Here is a 24765-nt window from a genome sequence, read left to right on the forward strand (position 1 = left end):
ACTTCAAGTATACATACTGATTAATTCTCCCTTTGATTTTATGCTCATTAATTTATTGCCTAAAAAAACTACTTTCTACATCCCATGTAATCTAATACAAAAATTAACAGATATTACTAACTGCCTTATTGACTACAATGGCCTAAATTTATTAGAGGAATGGATAGTCAGTGAAATGCCACCCCAAAGAGACAAGAAATATAAAGAAAGTGACAAACCTGGCTGGTTCACAAACAGGAATTTCTGACACTAAATAAGGACATGTTGAGAAGACAATTTTAATTTATTAAGCTACAAACTTTGCAAAATATTTTTTGGAACAAAAAGTATTTTTGTATTATTCTATAATTTGTGGTATGTGACAACATGAGGACCAAAATTTAAACTAAGAGAAAAAAAATCCTCCTTTAAAATATATATTAAAACTAGAGTGCCTGGGTTGCTCAATCAGTTAAGCATCCAACTTTTTTTTTTAGCATCCAACTCTTGATTTCAACTCAGATCATGATCTCAGGGTTGTGAGATCGAGCCTCACATTGGGCTCCACACTCAGTACAGAATGTGCTTGTCCCTCTCTCTCTCTACTCCTCTCCCCCTCCCTCCATGTTCTTTCTCTCTGAAATAAATAAATAAATAAAATATTTAAAATATATATACTATCAAAACTTTATGGAAAGGTAGTAGTCACTACTAATGTTTAGTCCCTCTTCAAATAACCTTTTTTTTCATTCTGCAAATACATATTTAATAACTAATACAGGAAAGAAAGCAAAAGACCACATTGATGTTTCCTAAATATGAAGAAAATAACAATTAATTAAAATAAGTTAAGTCCTTTGTCAACCATGGATCAAAATATACATATATAATATATATCCCCAAATAAGACCTGATTGTTGCTTTATAGTATTCCACAAATATAAAAACCCTCAACATTTCATTTGATTCATTGGTTCATTTACTCTATTTACCTCTTGAAAATTTCTAATATAATAGCCCATCTTTAAGGTGCTAAAATTTTTCTGAGGGTAAAACTTTATTTGGTTTAATAAAATCTTTCAAAGTATAGACAATTCTGTTTATGTCTTTTTTTCTAATTGCAACAGTAAGGAACACAACTATGCGTTCCTATTTTTATATACATAAGTGTTCAAATATGGGCTATGATGTAAGATTTTTATGTAAGATAGTCATCAAGTTGAAAATAGAGATTACCTCTCCATTTCCCACTAATATTCAGATATTGCTGGTAATTTTAATGCAACTACTCATGTGAAAATTTCAATTATATTGTGTGAAAATATTTGAATTATGAACCATTCTGTGAAGTAACTCTGTAAGGCAAGTGTTTATTAGTTTGATAGATTCATTCTGTTTTAAGTAAGCATTTGATCAAGTTATAATATTTATATTACAATCTATTCTATGTCTTCAATTCCATAAATGTAGCTATGAAAAATCTTATTAAATTCTTTCATGTAGTTGCAATACCTGAAAAAGTCTGGTAATAACTCTGACCCTCTCTTTTCTAATCTGTTTGTTGGAGATAGTAAATCACAGCATTTTTCTGTAGGTTAAACTAAACAAGATATTAAAGTGCCTAGTACATAATAGATTTTCAATAATTGTTTGCCTTTATTATCATAAAGTATTTCAGGGGAAGAATAAAAGCAGCATAATAACACCACTTTTAAATCCAGGCATTGAAATCACATGTATTCTTGGGCTGTCTTCTTACCTTACCACTACCTAGTAGCCTAGGTAAATCCATCGGATTCCTGTCATCTTAATTATGTATTTGACTCTACAGGCAGCTACCAAACCAGGAATTTCAGGATTATGCACAAAAGCCATATTGATGACCTTAATTAATTTAAACTCAGAGAATGCAACTTCTGAATGAATTAACTGAGCCAAGATATTAACTCTTAGAGGGTGATTACTTGCTTTTGACCTGGAACTGCTAGGAATATGATTTGGTCCTATTCCCAGACAGTCCCCAGCTCTCATTTATATGAAATAATAAATACATTTTTTCTTTCCAGTCCCCTTCTCCCTCCACTCTAATTTTATTCTCTAATATAATGGTAGACGGATCCTACCTCTCTAATTCTGCTAGCTATCCACTCCCTTCTCCTTCCATACTTTACAATAAGTGATCCTTAAGCATTTACTATGCAACTTGGTCATCTGTTTCTATATTTCAGTAAATTGAAGATCTGGCTTTGAAGGATCCTTCTCTTAAAATCCCCTCCCCTGGATCTTCCCATTGACATGTCCTACAGTCCAAGCCAGGACCTGGATGATATCCAGAATAGTGAGGCTGACCACTATAATTCTGGTATTTATGGTCAGAGAAGTGAAAATAATACAGGTCAGGATAAACCTTAACAATCCAAAAACAAACAAAACTATCTGTAAGTATAATGCAAATGTTCTTAATAATGAGGCTCAGACAAATTGAAAATGAAAACAATTTTTATCTCCTGTAATTTAACACTAGTTCTAGGCTTCAACTGAAAATGTTTTCTTATTTTATAGCTTGGTAGAATTTTGATGAAATAAAGGGAAATGTTAAATACAATGTCCCCTCAAGAGCTAATTATCCTCAATGGTTTTTTAATAGGCCAGAGTATTAACCTAATTAACCCATCTTTCATGAACATGTTGCAGAAATGGGGCCTGTCCAACCACTCCTGCAAATGTTCAGTTGCCTGAACATGCTTGTTTTTGTGGTTGAAACTCAAATTCTTCCTCCCACACAACATAACAAAAACTTTCAAAAGGTTAAGTATCTGCAAAGATCCATATTTATTTGATACATGTTTTTCTTTTTATAAGACTTATATTTACTTATTTAATAGATTTCTTCTCTATCCTGGCACAGTCAGAAGTTTATATTTATGTAATCAGTTTCTCTAAGTTTGCAGAGTATCTATTACATGTCATTCAAAGCTACTTATTCGCTCAAGTTCTCTGTTTTTTGCCTAAATTCTGTAAATATTTTATGAAAATAAGCAAAATAGACTAAACAAAATCTATATTGTATTTTGTGATTGTAGACTTAGTACAACATATATTTTGAGAAAGAGTTAAATTTGGTGAGAGCATAAGTTTATAGTTTCATGCGACATACACAGAAAGAGGCAACATTTTAACATTTATTTATTATAAGTCTCAGTATTAAAAAGATTTGAGTAGATTCATTGATATTGAGCAATGTAATGGCAAAATAACACACACACTATATTATATGTCAGATCATGTTAGAATTCCACATGCATTATCTTTATTTCTCATAACAACCTTATGGAGTCAATCTATTGTTAAAATCCTCATTTGTTATAGATGAGAAACTGAGACTATGAGAGGCTAATGAATTTGCCCAAAGTTCCAAAATTGAGGAGCAGTTGGGATTGGGATTTGAACCCAGGTGGTCTTATTCTAGATCCATGTTCTTTCCAGTAACGATAGAGAAAGAAAAGGAAGCCAGAGTTAAAGTTGGCCCAAGAAATATGCATTGAAAATTCTGTTTGATACAAAAAGTGAATCATAAGTTTGGCTCTGATTTTCTGGGAACCAAAGGAAGAAAATAACATAATCCGAAACAAAATCCACACTGCCCATAAACTAAAAGGCATATCAACAACTCAAAAAAAGATGGCTTTTCCTCTGGTGGACTTTATGAGAAAGAACAAAAAGCAGTCTAAAAAACAAAAACAAACAAACGAACAGCAAAAAAAATATGGCACCTTCTCATTTTCCCTTAAAGGTAAACCCAGGGAATAATACAGAACCTCACTCAAAGAGACAGAACGTAAAGACTGCTAACTCTGGGAAACGAACTAGGGGTGGTGGAAGGGGAGGAGGGCGGGGGGTGGGAGTGAATGGGTGACGGGCACAGGGGGTTATTCTGTATGTTAGTAAATTGAACACCAATAAAAAATAAATTAAAAAATAAATAAATAAAAAAAGAAAAAAAAAGAAAGCATATTCATAATGCACCAAAGCAATATTATCCATATATGTATGTTCAATGATGTGGCTTGAATCCAGAATAAAATTTAAAAAACTCAAGGAATGCAAAGACTACATCTTCTGTCGGCAATATTCCCTGTATAACAACGTAATATCTCAGAAGTAATTCAACATTTAATGAGAGTCAGGAAGCAAATATTAATATTATATTCACCAATAAGCTGAGATGTACCTTTTTTATCTTGCTGATTTAGAACTTGTCTATTTACTTAATTCTTCAGTAAACTAGAAGATAGAAATGACACAAAACAATTACAATCTAAGCTTCATTCTCCTCAGCTATAAAATAGGGATAATAATAATACTCCCTCGTCTTCTTGCTTTGAAGATCAAATAAAGTAACACATAAAAAGTTCTTAGTGCTTGCTCATGCTATACATTGATTAAAATGTTGACTATTAATAATATTTTAAAAATATTTATCATCCATATTTAGAAGCTCTGAGATGGGCCCTTCAAAGCTTCATAGAGCATAGCAAATTGAAAGAAGTATTTTGATTTAAGAAATTAAAAGTGGAATATTCATATTGTCCTAGGAATCAATTACTAGTTGAGTCAGGATATAACTGAAGAACTACAGGTTGATTTTGTGATCTCTGCCACTTTTTCAAAATATTATAAATTAGCTTAAATTTTTGTGGAAAAAAAAATGATTGTTTTTTCTTTAGTTGTCTAGACAAAATTAAGCCCTTGAATCTAATAATAAAGTGAAGATATATTTCTATCCAAACAAGGACACCTTTGAATCAAAGGGGGTCCTGAAATACTTAACCTACCTAAATAATGTTTATACCTACAACAGGTATAAACCAGTATATTCCAGCACATCTAGGATATAGGTTCACCCTACCTACCCTTTCTTTTCTATTTCAATAATAGAGAAAAGAATTAATGACTATGCACTATCCTATATGCAATTTTAGAGGCCAACTACGCCAGTATTTTTTGCAAAATCAAAGTTGCATTTCATTCAATGTATGAATCTCCAAAACAAATCAAGTATTACTAATTGTACTCAGATTCAAACATATTTTAACACTTTCTGCAAAAGTTGAGACCTTATAAAAAATTCTGATGGATTATGGTGCTCATTAGTTTGATATCATAATTGGTCATTTAGAAAATAATAATAATAATTGGTCACTTAATATTATTCAGATCTATAATATCTGAATAATATTAAATTATTAATTATTATAAATTATTAGTTAATATTATTTAAATAATATTAAATTTTGACATTTCTTTTTATTTGTAGAATTTATGGACAAATAAATACCCAACAAATTCAGTGACAATGTAAGCACATTTAATAGCTCAAACTTGTTCCATACCTTCTTTTTTTTGTTTCGTTTTGTTTTAGAAAGTTATGCTAATGCAACAAGTAAAAAAAATGTTTCCAGATTCTTTAAATCAATACTTTCCTTTCACAAGGATATTTTTTTTGGTCTTGACATCCCTTTAGTTTATTCTTTCTAGAGTCTTCAAATTCTCATTATCTCCTAAAAAAAGAAGAAAAAAAAAAGAAAAGAAAAAGACAAATATTTATCTATCTAACTTTTCAGATTAGTTTTTTTCTTTAAAAAATCATTATAAAATGAAAATAAATGAAAGGTTAGAGAAGAGGACAGTTAAGTACTGGGCATTCTGAAATGTTCCTATGCAGAGTATGAAAGTGTAAGTCATATTTAAATAGAAGAGGGTGCCTGGTGGCTCAAAAAGTTAAGCCACTGCCTTCAGCTCAGGTCATGATCCCAAGGTCCTGGGATCGGGTCCTGCATAGGGCTCCCTGATCTTTGGAGAGCCTGCTTCTTCCTCTACCCCTCCCCACTGCTTGTGCAGGCTGTCTGTCTCTCTTTCCCTGTCATTCAAATATACAAAATCCTTAAAAAACAAAGACAAATAAATAAATCAATAAATGGAGGAGTATCTTGTATGAGTATCAATAATAAAAATAATAATGGAATAAAAAATGTTCCAATTGAATGAAATTTTACTATGTGACAATATAAATTAATTGATAAGGAATTTCTGGAAAAAATTGATATCTCAAGGAGAAAAAAAAATGTAGCAAAAAAAGAGTTAACATGGAATTCTTCTTGTAAACTATGGATGCCTTTCTCCACTTTACTTCTAATCTTTGAACCAAGTAGCATTGATTCCATGCTCATTCCTTATAGTGTTGTTCTTCTCTGAGAATCTAAGTTCTGTAAGAGCAATAATTGGTTCTATACCATTATGTATCCTCAGGATATTATGCAGAATCTGCCATTTAGTAGGTGCTCAATAAACATTTATTGGTTGATGAATTATTTGGGTTCCACACTTCAGCATTTAAAGTCCAAGATTAGAACAACCAATTTAAAAACCATCCTTGAATTAATAATAGGTTGAATTAATAATAGGTTTACTATGATCCAAAAGTGTGAGGTAGTTTCAAAGCCTAATGCAATCTTTGGCTATGTTGGTATAGATAAAGTGCAGATCAGGGACTAGTAATCCTGTTTTATTCTGTACTCATCAGATCATAAATCCTAAGAAATTTTGACAAAATGGACTCAATTAGAAGAGTAAAAGAGGGTACTGAAACCCATAAATTAATCATTCATGCATCATTAAATAAATTAGGGAAAGACAAGGTGGGACATATTCATCCTTTATTTTTAATCACCTTTATTTTTTTAATCACCTTTAAATACTGACTCAACTCTATGGAAGAGGAATAAGATACAGCAAGGCAAATTATAACTCAATATTAGAATAATTGCTTCAATAATTAGAGATGACAAAGAATGGAATTGGTTATCTTCCTTTGAGATGCTATGATCTCTATCTGGATTGGTAAAGAGTTCTAGAAAGATATATTCAACTCCATAGTACTTCTAAATTGCTATCATTTTATCACATATCTATATATGTAAAATATAAAATAGCTAAATTCCACTGTTTTATATAGAGCCTGCTTTATATAGAGCCTGCTCTATAAAGAGCCAAATATATATAATATTTGGATATAAAGTGAAATGTTTTTCATTATTCTATAATTTCAGAGATATACATCAACCAAAACAAAAAGAATTCTGTGACTGACTTCAGAAAGATGTCTGTACTTCTACAATGTTTATCACATGTACTTAGTTGTTAAAATCTGTTAAGATAGTGAATAAATAATAATTGGCATAAAGTCACTCTTTCTGAAGTACTTCTCAGGGTTTATTTCTATTTCACTGGAGCAATTAAAAATTTGTGATAAGCATACAAAACAATTCTCCACAACTTATGTCATCAGAGAAATGCAAATTAAAACAATGAGATACCACTACACGTCTATTTGAATAGTTAAGATCCAGAACACTGACACCACCAAATGCTGGCAAGGATGTGGAGCAACAGGAACTCTCATTCATTACTAAATTACCAATAAAAAGCATATATGTATATATTTTTAAGCATACATATTATATACATGCATATATATCCTTTAAAGTTATGTATATTTTAACCTCCACTTCACTTCCCTTTCCCTATTCTTGTTCATGTACCCTAGGAAAATCAATTTCCTATTTTATTTTAGATTTTCTTTGATTTATAAATTATAGGGAATACTCTAACTCCTGTTGAAAAGTGTTGGTGAATTAATGGAAAATTGCCACAAGGAAAGCATCTTTAGTATAGAATTTAGATTTTTTTTTAATGCTATCTGTATCTAAAATGCTCAAAATTGCCTCAAGTTGCCAACATCACCACATTCTTCTTATCAAGCTGCCTCTCCTCATACCCTGACATCCAAAATAAAGAACCAAAGAGATGTATGATATCATTGTTTTTCTGTTTTAATTAGTTGTGCTGTTTTTCCTTGCCTGACCACAATCCACTGAGTTAACTCTGATTTAGATTATTTTTAAAACCCAACCCTGTTTTCCTGTAAAAATGCATATAGCTCATTTTAGTAACAAGAGTGTTCACTTAAATTCTAATTATAGCCACTGTTCCCTGCAAACCTTTTTTCCTGCATAACAAACCATAAGTCGATCTTTTTCAGTTTGCGTCTTTGTAGTTCATGCTTTGCTAATGATTTTTTTCTCCTATGTTACCTTAAATCCTACCAAAATAAAGTAAATTTTGTTTTTAACTTTTTAAAAAGAAAATATAATGTTCAAAGACATCATAGCTTTCTGGTTGTATGTGTATGTTATATATTTATATATATCATATATAATTTTTTATTCAAAAAATTAAGTACAAAAATTAATTAAGTATTATACTAGTCAGTCTAATTTTTTAGCACTGGAAATACCCAGAGAGACTCTTAATCTGCTGGGTTAGTGAGAGATCTATGAATAGTTCTTATTCATCAGTCTCAAACAGACCGCAAAACTCAAGACAAAAAAGGTTTGAAAGAGGATGTGGCAAGGTGGTAAAGGAAGTAATTTAACATGTTCATAGGGCTCTTGAGAGGAAGGGAAAAACACCTTTCTAAGTTCCTTAGATAATCTCTTAAACATGCAAATAAGTGACTAAGAAAAAATCAATGTAGCAATGGATGGGGCATTTTTCCATGGTATTTGGGATCATGTTAAAGCCATTGGGAATTAAACCAAAATCTCAAGGGTCTCATCTACAAAGGTAGGAGTAAACGAAGAAGAGACCAAATGGCTGAAAAGACTACTGAGCTGGGATTTTAATCACTAGTACCATGTAAGATTTTCATTTCTTCCATTATGCCATAAGGGAATTAAATGATTTCTCTGTCTTCTGAATTTCATGGGCTCCAAGTGGATTTTAATGGATTTCAGATGATTTTATTACAGTGTCAAGAAAACAATTCACATTACTTTAAAGCATTAAATCAAATGGACAGTTTTACAGTCTATTTCATTCATAGACTACTATGACGATGCCACTCTTTGTATCCCTCCAAATCTCATCTAGAAATAACTATTCAGGACAATATTATGTTGACAAATTAATGCAACAAGAAATTTACCTTTTTAAAACATTAATGATTTTTAAAATCATATTCTAAACGTAATATCAAAAGAATGTAAAAGTATACCACCATGAAAGAAAATAACTATTCATTTTAAGTTGCTGAAAGCCAAGTTACAGATAAAAGACTCTCAAACTAATACTATTGCTAGTTTCAGGGAAAAAAAGATTCAAGTTTCTAAATTCACAATATAAATGGAAGTGTATAGAAATTGTAGTTGCAAGAATAATGGTCTCATTAGTGGGCTTGTTGTTTTGAAGGAGACCATGTGTATTCAGCCAGATGCTATAAAATCCTGATGTATTCATTAATAATTATCACATGCCAAAATATCTATTCACTGAGTTAATCTTTGTAATAATATAAGCCATATTCTTGTTCTTAATCTATTAAGAAGGGAAGAGAGCAAGGTGATGATAATATAGTGTTATAAATGCAATGGAAAAGTTAAGGAGCAATTGAAGGGTGCTTAGTCAAGAGTCGCTAGGGATGGGGAGATACTGGAAGTTCAGCAAAGTTTCTTGAAGAGTTTCTGCTAGGATTTCTCCCAGAGAGAGATTACTTCAAAGGTCTACATTTCCTGCTGGTCAACATCCAAACTAAAGCAAATAGATTCAATCTCAGTTTAAAATGTTAATGCCAGGTTAACACATTATGTGAAAGTACTAATATAACCAAGGCCATCAGACTTTGGTACATCCACAAACTTCTCAAGAAAAGGTAGTGGGGCACCTGTGGTTCAGTAATTGAACGTCTGCCTTCAGCTCAGGGCATGATCCCCGGGTCCTAAGATCTAGTCCCCACACCAAGCTCTCCACAGAGAGCCTATTTCTCCCTCTGCCTTTGTTTTTGTCTCTCATGAATAAGTAAAAATTTAAAAAAAAAAAAGAAAAGGTGGTAAGTTGATGTTCCCTAAAGATCTAGCTCATACAAAGCAAACTATTAATATAGTGAAGTTTCTATATAATAAAAGACCAAGAATTATTATAATATTTTAAATGGATATTCAAAACTCTGTATTAGGCTATAAAAATTCCATATTTCAAAAGACCCATTGTATAACTGCAACCATTTGTTTTACATTTATTTAAAGAAAGAAAAAACAAATTTGTTACTACCATTCATGGGTATTTTTAACATTTTTTCACTAAACTGTAATCAGACATTCATTGTTCTTTTTTTAAAAAAGATTTTATTTATTTATTCATGAGAGACACAGAAAGAGGCAGAGATATAGGCAGAGGGAGAAGCAGGCTCCTCACAGAGATCCTGATGTAGGACTCGATCCCTGAACTGGATCCTTTGCCCTGAGCCAAAGGTAGACGTTCAACCACTAAGCCACCCAGGTGTCCTATACATTAATTGTTCTTTCATTTTTTTTTAAGTCATCCCAATACTCTGGCCAGACTTCATCCTTAACATATGTATACATATGTGTGTGTAGTTAAAAACATATAAACAAATACAGTAATGTTTATTAGCTACACCAAAATATGCCACCTGAGATTTGCATACATTTTAATTTTTGTTTTGAGACAGTAAAACTTTAGGATTTCAGTTTACAATTAAATGGAGTAAAGATGATATTTTCCAGTTATTTATGCAGTGCTCTTTATAACTCAATTTTTTAAAAAGTGAGCAAGAAAGTGGACGAGATTCTTACCATTCATCTCTGAAGCTGATTAAACATCTTAATTAAACCATCACATAACAATGAATTAAGGAATAGATATGACAAAATATGTTTTATTCACATTGGAGACTATCTCACCTGTCGTTTAGAATGACTTCAAACTTTGTGACCTAAAATTTTAGAATTAAAAATATAATCAGACATGATTATGATTAACTGAGTTATCTCAGACAGTGTTCAGTAGGCAGCTTGACTAAAACACAAAGAAATAGAGAAAATACTGAAAACTTTTTCTCATAGACTTCACACTGAATCCTAAGTTAGCAAGATTTTAAAAAGTGAATGTGTCCCTATCCATACTAAAATATTACAGAAAAACAAAGCTCCATTCCTAAAATAATCCTAGGGTTATAAAATATCTATGTATAAATGTGAAAAATGAAGAAATATAAGACATCAAAAAGATTTAGCAAGTGTATACTAAGAGCGACAATAAATTCCCTTCAATAAATATGTTAAAGGAGGGGATATAGATATTCATTTAAAAAATAAAACTAGATAACAGATTGCTACAGAAAATATTTCCTTTGGATCACAAAACAGCTCTAAAGCATTGCTAACATACATCTGAAAGATATGTGGGTTTTTTTTTCTGCATGTGGCATCTCATATCTGAAAGGAAAATAAATAGGAAAGATAAACATGATAGCCGTGGAAAAAGAGGTATCAAGTGCAATTAACGTAAGATGTCCACCATGAACATCATACAATGAACTATGATCACTATGACCAAAAATGAGTCCATGGAAGAGTCACAGGAAAACAAAATAACGACAACTGCTAAGAGTTCTTTTAAGATATAAATTAGGCTACCATCTGCAGCAATATGATCCTCAAATCAAAACTTTTATATAATTTTCCTTAATTCTTTGGAATTTTAAAAACACAGTGTCTAAGCTTATATTTCAAACAGATTATAAAACAGAGTTTAAGGGAAAAGGTAAGTTTTAAAAGACTGCAAACAAGCACAGATATCCCCAGATGCTGGCTTCATACTCTACTTAAAAACTTTGCGAAGAGCTCCATCTACAGGCCATTCATGATATGCCGTTCTCCGTTAAAAAGATGTCTATTCCCACTTTCCCTAAACAGTTCCTTATGATTTGTTCTGTTTAGCACAGAAAATGTTACATCGAGTAAATACATTGAATAAAACATAAAATTTTACAATTTTTCCCGTCACATTGTAATATTTCTTGACAGATGAGAGTATTACTCGAATATATCTATGTATGAAGATCCACCAGTGGGAGACCATTAGCTCCAGAGTTATTCCCTAAAGGGGTTAATTCTAAAGGAAGGCTAAAGGAGAAAAGAGTCTTTACACTTTCTTTCTAATTTTCTAATTTTAGAAGCAACTTTATTCTTTTCTCCTTCCAATTTCTCAAATTCCTTAATAATTTAAGTTCTTAAAAATTTTTACAACCTTGCATTGAAGCAAATTAGAGATACCTTAAGCCAGAAGCTCTTCTTTCTTTCTCCTCTCCTCCTCCCCCCCATTATTAAAGTCAGAGATAGTGAGAATACAAAAGAATCTGGAAGGAATTATGTGGAGCAAACAAATCCAATATATCACTAAATCCTGATTTTTTTAATCTCTAAAGCCCTATGTAAGTCACTTGACCTCTTATATCAAGGAGTGAGACACATCTCCAGATAGACCTGATTTCAAATCTCACGTCTGAAAATTACCATATTTATTCATTAGGCCGAACAACTCGTGGAATCAGGGTGTAAGAGAAAAGACAGCCCTTCAAAGCATTACTTTTCATACCAAAGAGAGTAACATAGAGTGATTCAGACAACCAATATTAAATATTTACATACTTAAACAAGCATACAAGTCCACCACTGGCCACAAATTTTGACCATTAAAATCTCAAATGAAGTTTTATGAACACAATGCAATGGCTTCTGTGAAGATATTTCCATATAAAGATTGCATAAGTAAAACAAGATGAATTTGATTCTTAACAACAGGAATCATACCTGGCATGAAATATTAAATATCCCTCTCATGTAGACAATTAAGGGATTGCTGTATTGGTGTATGATAAACGTACAAATCTCTTTTTTTAAAAAAAGTAAAGACAACAGCTGTTCCAGCTCTCAGCTCTTTAGAACAAATCTGACACAAGGTTAAAACAAATTATAGAATCTCAGGTTTGAAAAGACTATTGAAGGTAATTTAATCCAACCACACCCCTTACGAAAGAGCCACCCCTTGTCAAGGGGTTATCCAGGCTATGCTCACTCATTACATCTCAAGTTGTCAATCTTTTTCTTTGAGCGGATCCGACCATAGAGAAATTCATCTTTATTTTGTTTTTAAAGATTTTATTTACTTATTCATGAGAGACACAGAGAGAGAGAGAGAAAGGCAGAGACACAGGCAGAGGGAGAAACAGGCTTCATACAGGGAACCTGATGCGGGGCTCTATCCCTGTCTCCAGTATCACGCCCTGGGATGAAGGCGGCACTAAGCCGCTGAGCCACCCAAGCTGTCCCAGAAATTCATCTTTATATCTAGACTAAATCCTTCCATTACAGTGTCAGCCAGGAGCTCTGTGATCATTTTTAGGTTTATGCAGAACAAATTCAACTCTTTTCCAGGAGAGAGCCCTGTGATAGTTGAAGAGAGCTCCAACCATTCCCCTGAGCCTTTTCTTTTCCTCTTAAGTAGTTAAGTAGTTTTGTTCACTCTTCCTATATGGAATGGTTTTAAATCTCTTGTCTTCGTGGACTTTTCCCCCAGAAGAAGTATAATTTGATATATTGTTGAAAGTATGATACCCAGGACTGAGTACAATCCTCTAGAAGGATACCTTTACAGAGTTGGTTGGAGTCATCTAACACCTTGTGCATAGTTGGGGAATGTATTTTTTTAATATAAGTTAGTTTAGTGAAATTCATTTTAATCAGGGTTGGGGGAAGTGAAAAGAGTAGGACACCAAAATCTTATTGCTTACTAACTAAATGTGCAAGTTTTCTATTCTTTTCTCCATCACTATTGTGCCCATAAAGAAAACTGCAATCATAAATAGACTCTCTAGAAAACTGAGTGTATTGAGGTATAAATGTTACTCAGAAAGACAAATATATTTTTATGCTGAGCTCTTAATTTCTATGAGAAGTTTTTTATAGGGTTTTTATGTAATTTATATAAAATATATAATAAAATTTTCTCATTTCCTTTGTACAAAAAAAGGTAATACTTGCTAAAAAAATTTTTTTAAGATTTTATTTATTTATTCATGAAAGACACACACACACACAGAGGCAGAGACACAGGCAAAGGGAGAAGCAGGTTATCTCAAGGAGCCCGATGAGGGATTCCATCCCGGATCCTGGGATCACGCTCTGAGCCAAAGAAACACTCAACTGCTGAGCCACCCAGACATCCCCTTGCTAAAGATTTGTATGTAAAATGTAATTCCTGAAATGAAAGAAGTTGGTCTACCTTTTCACCATATAAAAACTATAAAACTAAACTGGAAGAAATAACTTAGGATACCTCAGCTTTATTACTGAAAAAGAATAATACAACCAAACTGGTCATTTTTTTTAATTTATCAGTAATAACATAAATTCAACCCAAGTGTAGTCTTATATTCAACTTACAAAGTTAATAAAATCTTATATACAAATATATATATGCATAAACATAGATATGGATTATATAGTTATGGAGAGAGGGAGATATGTAAATATAATACATGTATATACACATATACAATATTTCCTTGTAATATTTTAGAAATAGATTATAATGCAAGCAACTAAAACTCAAAATATGAAAATGAAAAATTTGGTCCACTTTTATCTTTACTTTTCCTTTTATACTTTATATTCTAGAACCCCAGACTATTTTCCCTTACTGCATTTAGATGAGTTTTGCTAGCATCAAAACCAATCTCTATATTATATTCACATCTATATCTATATCTGTATCTAGTCTTTTCAAGTAGATGATAATTATTTGGGCCCAGAGTTAAAAAGCAGAAAGAACCCCATTATACTCTGTTATTTGTGATATAAACAGATTTCTGAGCCCTCACCTCCAGGAATGCAGGGACTACATGGAGCATACTTCATAAAAAAGGAAAAAGTTAAGGAGTGAAGTGAGCAGCCTAACAGCACACTATCTGTTGAATCAGAGTTCCCTGAATAACTAGTTCTGCAATGTGAATGAGGGCTGTGCTACTAATGATGCTGTTAAGGACTAAAACAGAAAAAACAAATATCATCTTTTATGTATTCCAACAACGCTGTGTAAATATATTTTTTTGAAATGAGTAGAACCAAGTTGCTATGATTTCGGCATTGGTCATCAGAACCACTTAAATCAACAATGAGAATTCTTCCCAAATTTATGGGATCTGCTTGAGCCAAAGCTGTAAGTCTACGACCTACTTGATCATATTCAATACTATAGACATTTCAATAAGCTGAGACCTTTTAAAAATCATAAGACAATAAAAAGAGGGAGAAAATAACGCTTCTCAATGGAAATGATGATACAATTTGTAATTTTAGTTACCTAAAAAAACCTTTCTCATTGGAGACTTAGGGTCAAATGTGTTTCACTAAATTTAATTTAATCACTCAAATTTTAAACTGGGAGATGAAAATCATTTTTCATAAATTTATGATTAAACAATAAATGATGTGTATACCACTTAGGCTAATAATGTAACCAAGTATAATATTTTCAACTATTTAATTAGGCACTAATATATTTAACTGAGAATATCAATAGTTAACTGGAGAATATTAATTGAATTTAGTCTATACATATCATAGATATTTCTTTATTCCTATTAAGAAAATTCAAATTTCTGATAAAATCTAAAGAAGCAGGAAAAGAAAAATATAAAATAAACAAAAAAAAATACTAGTTTTTTTGTCTACAAAAATGTAACTACATGGGTATGGATGCATAGTTACATTTTTATAGACAAAAAAAAGAGAAATATTAATTTTAATATAATTCTAAGTAAGTTGATAAAAACATTAAAAGATTATTGCACTGTTACATACTACATGTTTTTCTTGGTATAAAACTAATACAGAATTATTGGTTAGCTGAGAAGTAAATATTAGAAAGAGAAAACAATACTATTATTATGTATCATCATAATAATAAAGGTCTTTTTGAGACTTATGTTCTCAGCATTATACTAGGTGCTTAAAAACATTAAATAAGTTTATCACCACAACAAACATTATGTGTATTTTATCACGTGCATTTTTCAGATGATAAAACTTCAGCTAACATGCTGCATTCTGTGCCCAAGGCCAGTCTGTCTAACCTAAAACTGATGATGTGAGATCTTCCCTCCCTGCCTTTAAAACATCACATTTAAAAAGCCACACGCTATGCTTTAATAATCATATTGATACATGTGTCCAAAGAATTTGAATTTAATTTTTACAATTCTATATTCTTGTACATAGCAAACATTTAAAACTAGGAATACATCATATTTTTATTTTTATAGAATGTTTTATTGATTTAACATTAACAAAGGAATTTCATAGATACAAAATTTAATCAAATATTTATAGTTTTACTGTATTTTAAAATTATACTGGATCTTTATATTCAGAATCAAATCAGAGTATTAAATTGCATAATAGAAGCCAAATTTTGAGGACATTAAGTTGATTGCAAAGTATTGAGCAAAAGATGGAATAAAAGTTTGATTTTTTTAATTTATTTTTTATTGGTGTTCAATTTACTAACATACAGAATAACCCCCAGTGGAAGGAGCCTCGGTGTCCAACGAAAGATGAATGGATAAAAAAGATGTGGTTTATGTATACAATGGAATATTACTCAGCTATTAGAGATGACAAATACCCACCATTTGCTTCAACGTGGATGGAAAGTTTGATTTTTTTTTTTTTTTAAAGGCTTGGGATTTTTCTTTTTAAGATTTCATTTATTTATTCATGACAGACACAGAGAGAGGGAGAGAGAGAGGCGGAGACACAGGCAGAGGGAAAAGCAGGCGCCATGGAGGGAGCCCGATGTGGGACTCGATTCCAGGTCTCCAGGATCCGGCCCTGGGCTGAAGGTGGTGCTAAACCGCTGAATTTATTCATGGCTTGAATAAACTTGGCTGCCCAAGTTTGATTTTTCTAAATTAAAAAAAAAATGTTGAAACAATTTCCAAGAAGTAAAAGTATCTTAAATTGTCATTAATCATTGACAAAGAGTATATTTTACATATAAATCTTTAGGAAAAAATATAATGAGAGATAAGGAAGAGGTTCCATAAATCAGTATTCTAATTTCCTTAGTTTTCCAAGTGAAGTAACATTAGTACATGAATGCAAGTGATTTAAAATGATAAATGATATAAATTAATCTAGAATGTTGCATTATTATTCTGTGTCAAATTAAACAGTAATTTTGAGAATAGAGAGGAATTTAACCATATATTTGCTTTCTCATAATTATTGGAAAACATGCAGTTTTGACTTTTAATAGTAAACTAACTTTACTATTAAAAGTTAAGTTTTAAAAAAAAAATAAATAAAAGTTAAGTTTTCATTTTCCCTTTGATGAGAACATCCCTTTGATACTTGCTGTGAAATTAAGTTTCTCTCTGAAGGTGCACCCAACAAGGTTATATTTTTTGTTAGCACTCAGAATAGGCCTGCCCTTATAGGAAGCAGTTAGGAAGTCCCCAAGTCCCATGCTTGGAAAGGCTGTTCGTCTGAAATGTCCCTCAACAGGAAAGAATGATTGACCCATTTGCAATTGCCACTAGGTGGAAGTCAAGACATTTCCTCAATGCAAGCCCACGTAATACCGAGGCTGGCCTTGCCAATACTTCACCCAGAGCCCCAGTGTAGAGAGGAAGGCCCGTGCCAGACTCACTGCCATGTGCAGGCCCCATGCCCACTCAGATGCCCACAAAGATGCTGACAGCTGTGTGAAGCCTTAACTGCCACCTCTCAGAATTTTGAATGTCAGCCAGGAATGTAAAAGAAGAGAGAGAACATCTTATAACCACAGCCAAGCTTGTGATGGCCTGATCACTCCAAAGCCTCTAAATCATTCTGAAGACTATCCACATAATCAGTTTTACAGATAAGTTTTCTTTTTTTATCTTTTCTGCCAATGTATTCAAACAGCTCAACAGTTCTTGCTGTTACTTTTCTTGTTCTAATCAGTCTTCCTCATACTTCAGACATCAGTAGTTTGTTCAAGAGCATATGAATTTGTATTTCCACCCCGAGTTAAGACACAATGTCCAGGAGCTAGGCACTGTGGAGGGCCACTTAACTGCATTCAACTGAGAGAAGCCAATCACTATGAATTTCCAGAACACAGACCTAAGACAGCATACCCAGGTGGCATCATGAAAGGGGACAAGACTGACCCCAAGACTGGCAGATTAACCATGATCACCAGAATCTTGACCATGATAGTCAAGGTAGGGTCCGGTCTCCCAGGCCAGAAGAGCAACTCAAGGCACAATAGCTCAAAGTACCCTTCAACTCAGGTTTCGTGAAGAAAATGAAGAGAATTATTGAATAATCACTAAACCTACAGTATTGAATGAAGTATAATTATAATTAACCTAATTATAATTTGGGGAGTCAAAACTTACACATGGATTTTTAACTGTGCAATGAGGGTCTGGGGCGCTTGGAGCCTTAAAACCCCCATTGTTCAAAGGTCCATTGTGTAAAACTACAACTCATATGCAATAAGGCTCCAATACAAATTTCCAAATATTTCCTCTCTAATAATTGGTGAAAATTCTTATAGACACTGTCTCTGTTCTGGTGCACATCAGTCTCCTTCTGTCTTTGCACTGTCCATTTATTTGACTTCTTCTGTGTACTTCTGTCCTTTCATGTCATTTGAAAGAACCAAAGTGCTTATATATTAAAGCCATCACCTAAGACTCTGCTAATGAAGTTAGTCAGTGTATATTTCTAGTGCAATCACTATCTATCAGTAGAGCCCTATTTGGGTTTACTCTCCATTCGGTGCTGAAAAAAAATAATGCTGCCAATATTCACTCTCTGTTAATGCGGCTCCAAGACCTGGGACCACCCTGTCTGAGGGCTTTGCTGGGTACTCTGCAGCTTGCTTCTTTGATTTAGCACCCAGGATGATTACAATTAGGAACAGACGCTAAAGCCAGGCTCTTTCAATCTTAATCCTGGTTCTGTCACTCTCTCTGTGGCCTTAAGAGATCTATTGAGACTTGGGACACCTGGGTGGCTCAGCAGTTGAGCACATCTCTTTGGCCCAGGGCACGATCCTGGAGTCCTGGGCTCCCTGCATGGAGCCTGCTTCTCCCTCTGCCTGTGTCTCTGCCTCTCTGTGTGTCTCTCATGAATAAATAAATAAAATCTTGAAAAAAAGAGAGAGAGAGAGATCAAGTGAGCCTTTTTCTGCTTCAAGTTCTCCATCTGTACAATGGGGATAATTAGACTCACTCCTACAGTTCTGTGAGGATTAGATTACTTCACTGATGTAAGGTACTGGAAACTGAAATTGGCATGTGGTATTTTATAAATGTTACCTAGTTTATTCTGCCTAGCTGACATCTGCCCAATTTAAGAGTAAAGGTCTGAATGCAATACCCAAGTAGTGGTCCTGATTCCTGTAACTAGAAAAGGGGATGTGTCTCACTTAACTAGCTAAGTGTTTTGATCAGTAAGAAGGCATAACAAAATTCCAAATTTATGCACAAGCTCACCTTAGGGAAGAGATGTGAGAAAAGTAAAACCCTCCTTTTTCTTCCGGAACTATGAGATCTAGGTGTTCATATTTAGGAGAAAGCTGCTGAAGTTTGGATTAAACCTGGGCTTTCTCCATGTCCCTAAAACTGAACCTATCCTAGTGTAATGGTTAATTTTATATGTCAACCTAGCTAGGCCACAGCACCAATATATTTGGTGAATTATGTCTGTATGGTGCCATGAAAAGTATTTCTTAGATAACCTAACACATTTCAATCAGTAGATTTTGAGTAAAATGGAATATCCTCTATAATGTGGGTGGACCTTATCCAAACAGTGGAAGGCCTTTAAAAAATCAGCTCTTCTATGGGCATCCAACCTCTTGGCCTACTCTGTCCATTTTGGACTTGTGAGCCTTCACAATCACATCAGTCAATTTCTTAGAATAAATCTCTTGACAGATAATATAGAGATAGAAATAGAGATAGAGACAATACATCCTATTGATTCTGTTTCTCTGGAGAAGCCTAAAACACTGAGCTTCTGAAAGTAGATTCTTAAATGCTAACAACCTATATTAGGTCCAGAGGGATAGTCACTCATGTCTTCTTCAATTTCCCTTGAGTAGATATTAGATGACACATATTTTGTAATTGTTTTTATGAAAGGTCAGGGACTGCCCAGCTGATGGGCCTCCATATAGTGAGAACTTATCCAGCCTGAAGGGTAGTTTGGTGACTTGACAAAAACAACATTAGATTTACAAAAAACAATGCAAAGATATACTTTCATTCTGCCTCTTTTCAAAAAGCATGAGCTCTTAATATACTGCAAATCTATGAAATTTTGGAAGAACTTGCTGTACCCTATTTTTACCTTGTAAAAATACAAATATTCATTCAATTACAAAATACCAAAAAGGTAGCTTCTTAAATTTCAACTGCATAGCACAACACTTTTTAATTCTCCTCCTGTATCAGTAAACAATGCATTTGGTGGCAAGTACCCATGCAATGTGCTACAAATGAATCACAGGTGTGTTGTGACTATTGCTCTTACCAGCTCTTAGATAAGCTGGGGAGAGTCTGGGTGGTTAGAGTTCCTGGGCCAACCACCTCTAGCCAAGAGTATCTTTTTCTAAAGTTCCTCAAAGGACTGCTACTATAGAATGAAGATTAAATGTGTGCCTCCTGGTCATCATGGGCAGCAAAAACCAAGAGTGACAACACCCAGCTCTAGTCACTGTTATACCATGACATGCTAAATATAAGCCAAATATATTATATTACCTGAATATCTGCTTCAATAGCTAGCCCACCACTGCCCACCATAGATGGATACAGAGCCCAAGGAGCTATTGAAGGAGTTCATGATCCAAACACCAATGAAACAGAGCAAACAGCCTAAGGTTATAGTTATAAAGGGCTGGCTGATAAGCTGAAAATGAGGCTGGCCCCAGTCTTCACTTATCTTGGATACTTCTCTTTGATGTTACTCATATGCTGTCATAGCAGTACACAAGTAAGTTACAGGATAACTCTTTTATCTATGTATTTCTACTGATTATATTATTTAAAATAAATATTTTTATTTAAACAAAATTTAATTAATAATTAATAAAAATATTTTATTATTTAAAATAAATTTGATATGAAAAATGATTACATTCTATATCTCTTTACATTATACTTTAACATTACATCTATCACTCATACACAGACTCAGATAATAATTTCAACTGGTATAAATTTTTAAATAGTAAAAATGTGTTTTAAAAGTATTTTCTATTATTGGGGTACCTAGGTAACTCAGTCAGTTAAGCATCTGACTCTTGATTTTGGCTCAGGTCATGAACACAGGGTCACAAGATTGAGCCCTGCCTCTGGATCCACACTGGACATGGAGCGCAGAAATTTTCTCTCCCTCTGCCCCTCCCTGCTCACACACACACTCTCTCTCTCAATAAAAAAGTATTCTCTGCTGTTTAACCAAATAATTTCTCATCAGTGATTATTACCAAGAATTTGAAGAGATCATAATTTAAAAATCTTATAAAAGTTTTTCATATTATTTTACCTAGATGTTTATGCAATTAAATACTGAATTTTTAGTAAATTAAATATTGATTTTCTCTCAAACAACCCTATATTTTATTATTATCATCATAAATTCCCTGCAGATTATTCCAGTGTACATTGCAAACACTATCATTGTCTATGCATACTGTTATTAGATACAAATGAGAAACACTGGCTTAAATACTCTATTTTGCAGCATTCCTAAAAATAAGTGTATGCCTACTTCATTACTATATCTTCAATTTCTTGTCTGGTGACTAGCCCAACAAATACATGGTAAAGGAAAGAATAACTGATAAGTAGGGAAAAAATCACTTTCTTTCTAAATAAAATTTCATAACTTTAGCTATTTAGTTATGGATAAGAGAAACTTCCAGAATTCCTTAGGGGAAATTCTGCTTTTCTTCAAAGAAACACTTTAAACTTTGAATAATAATCCATACTACTTAGTAAGGAAGAAAGAATTCTAAGTCAGCATTTCCAAAAATAGTAGTATGAGCAATATCAGCTCTGACCCTCCAGATTCCCTCTGATCTTCCCACCATAAAATTCCCCCACAAAATTCTCCCTCTTACCCAGTCTGACTCCTAAAAGTGACTATCATAAAAAAAAAACTTAACTTTTTCTTCTTAAAATAAAAAAATAATAATAATAATAATTAGGAATTCTTTTTAGTTTTGTTTCATTTGTTCTTTAACATGTGAGTCCTTAACAATAGTTTTTCTGTAAGTCAGTGACCAGCTAAACAGAAAGATTTTCCTACTGTTGTTACAATGTTTTTCATAAAGTCTTCTACTCTTCAATGACATTGCCACAGTCAAATTTGCTAAATTCTCACTTTAAGTCAAAATTTGTTCATATGATTATAAATTACCAGGAGGTAAAATAAAAGGAAACAGAGAAGAGGAATATGTACAGAGTTCTTATCGCAAGAGTAATTGTAAAGCATTCAGTTAATAAAGTAACACTAGATAAATTTACCAAGCTTCCTGGTATGCCTACCACCTTCACCACAATCAGAGTCAAATGGAAACACCCTTCTTAGATATTTTCCCTTCTAAGAGTACTATCTACCAGAAGTGAAAGCTACAGTGGAGGAAAATTTGATTTTAACCTCAGATAAAAGTTTCTTTAGGAATATAGGAAAAACAACAGGCAAACACACAAAGAAACGACAGATGCTTTGGCTATGAGGTCAAAGTAATTTACCATTTTAATCCCCCACCACCAGAGGTACCATATTTGAACAATTGGAATATGGTTCATTTAATATGTGACTATCACTTTTCCTAAAGTCTTTTTTTTAAGATTTTTATTTATTTATTTTTCATGAGAGACACAGAGAAAGAGGCAGAGACATAGGCAGAGGGAGAAGCAGGCTCCCTGAGAGGAACCTGATATGAGACTCGATCCCAGGAGCCTGATCATGACCTAAGCCCAAGTCAGATAGTTAATCCCTGAGCCACCCAGGTATCCCTACTTTTCCTAAAACCTATGGCCCACTATATCTCACAACAATAGAAGCCAAAATGGTATGCCACCTCCAGAAAAATGTAAGGTGGGTTTAGCAAACCTGGATTTACTGAGGTCATCCATTATGTAATTTGATTGTAATTTCTTTGGTACCTGTGTGGTTAATCTGTTTTTAACTGAGCTCCACTGTTGTCATATATTTAGTAAACATGGGCATAAGTATAAACATCATGATGGTTTATAGCACAAATATCCTGTAATTTGCAGTTTTAGGAGATCCTGTTGGCAAACCTTAAAACTAAAAGTTTTTAATGTCCAGAAGTATTCTTTTCATTACACTTTTGCTCATGATATCCTTGTTTTCTGAACCTCACAAACCCAGCTATTAGCTTACGTGACGTGGCAGCTGAATGGACATACCAAAAAGCTCTTATTAAACAGAGATTCTTTCTGGTTCCAATTTATTTCTCCACTAAACAAAAGGTAATTTCACACCTGCCTGAAAAAAAAAAAAAACACTTTGATTACTTTGTGAGGAGGAATTCTTGATTATTTGATCAACAAACAGTAGATTACAATTCTCTCTCATGCACAAGTCTATCCTCCCACATAAAATGTATATCATAAGCAAAACAAAAATTAACTTGCTTTCGAGGCATTACTAGTGGTGAAATTTTTTTTAAATAATAATTCTAAATAGCTGGATGCCTACTGTTCCCTCCAGTTCTATATCTGAGTTTGATGTCCTTAAGAAAAAAAATATTGATTATGTCTAACATGTTCCCCCAAATCTTAGATCCCCTAGAAAAAGAAGAAAATATTAGTATATACAGAAGATATCTTTTATCTGTTGTTCTCAAATAGCTGGGAAATATGACCCAAATCAAGAAAGGTCAGGACTACTTGCATTATTAAGCCTAATAAATTAAATATTGAAGGTAAAGAAAGCCTAAGACTTAAAAGTGTAGACAAACATACTACTCATTTGAATTTCTCATTCCAGAATAATGTGCAGTCACCTGATGACTCCAGCCCAGCAAAATGTTTGTTAGTTTTCAAAATTCCCCAAGTTCCTCTTCCTTTTGCTAAATTTTACTGGCTATTTATGTATCATACAACATGATACAACAAAACTAGAGGCTTTTAGAGCCAGAAGCCTTTTAGAACTGACTGTTGAACGTATGTCACAGGCAAAGCAATGTCTCCAATACTTAATATGCTAGAGGTCTTAAGGGACTTGCTCAAGGTCAAACACCTGGTTAGTGAATAAAGCAAAACTAGATTCAGCCTCTGGAGTTCTGGTTCCGTGGCAAGTGTTTCTCAGTTGCTGCTGCTAGTTTAGCATGGAAGACCTGGAGAAAAAGAGGTGTTGATCGTCAGTGCTCCACTACTGAGGACAAATGTAGCTTCACTTAATCAGAATTCAGTCCTTCATTGAGCAAAATCTCAAAGTGACATCTACTGGAATACCCAGTCTCTATGGAGAAATTTAATTAAACTTCAGTCCCTTTATTCCAGCACAAATATTGTGAGGGAAAACAACTCAACTCCTCTGACATTTTTGCAAATAGGTTTAGTGGAATCTATTCTGTTTACACTTACTGACATTTGTTTTTCACTCAATTATCCCACATGGTTATTTTTTTTCTTTTCATAATTTATTGCTAGCAACTTAGCCATAAGAATAAATACAAATAATTCCTTTCTTTGGTACAAGCAACAGAGCTTAGATTCATAATAACTGAAGAGAATAAACACTCATTTTTGCCCCTCCTCTTTCC

At 33.1% G+C, this 24765-nt stretch overlaps 1 long non-coding RNA gene across 1 annotated transcript in view; it reads right to left on the bottom strand.

Annotated features, from left to right (window-relative positions):
* The window catches only part of LOC125754173 (uncharacterized), a 151465-nt gene extending 127127 nt beyond the window's left edge, over window positions 1–24338 (bottom strand). The window contains exons 1-2 of the long non-coding RNA XR_007407720.1: window positions 24240–24338; window positions 23405–23483 (exon numbers count right to left, since the gene is read on the bottom strand). This is a non-coding gene — a long non-coding RNA (uncharacterized LOC125754173). The remainder of the gene's footprint in view (window positions 1–23404; window positions 23484–24239) is intronic.
* Between the last annotated feature and the right edge of the window lie 427 nt (window positions 24339–24765).

Source organism: Canis lupus, chromosome 32 (assembly GCF_003254725.2).
Source record: "Canis lupus dingo isolate Sandy chromosome 32, ASM325472v2, whole genome shotgun sequence".
Classification (NCBI taxonomy): domain Eukaryota; kingdom Metazoa; phylum Chordata; class Mammalia; order Carnivora; family Canidae; genus Canis; species Canis lupus.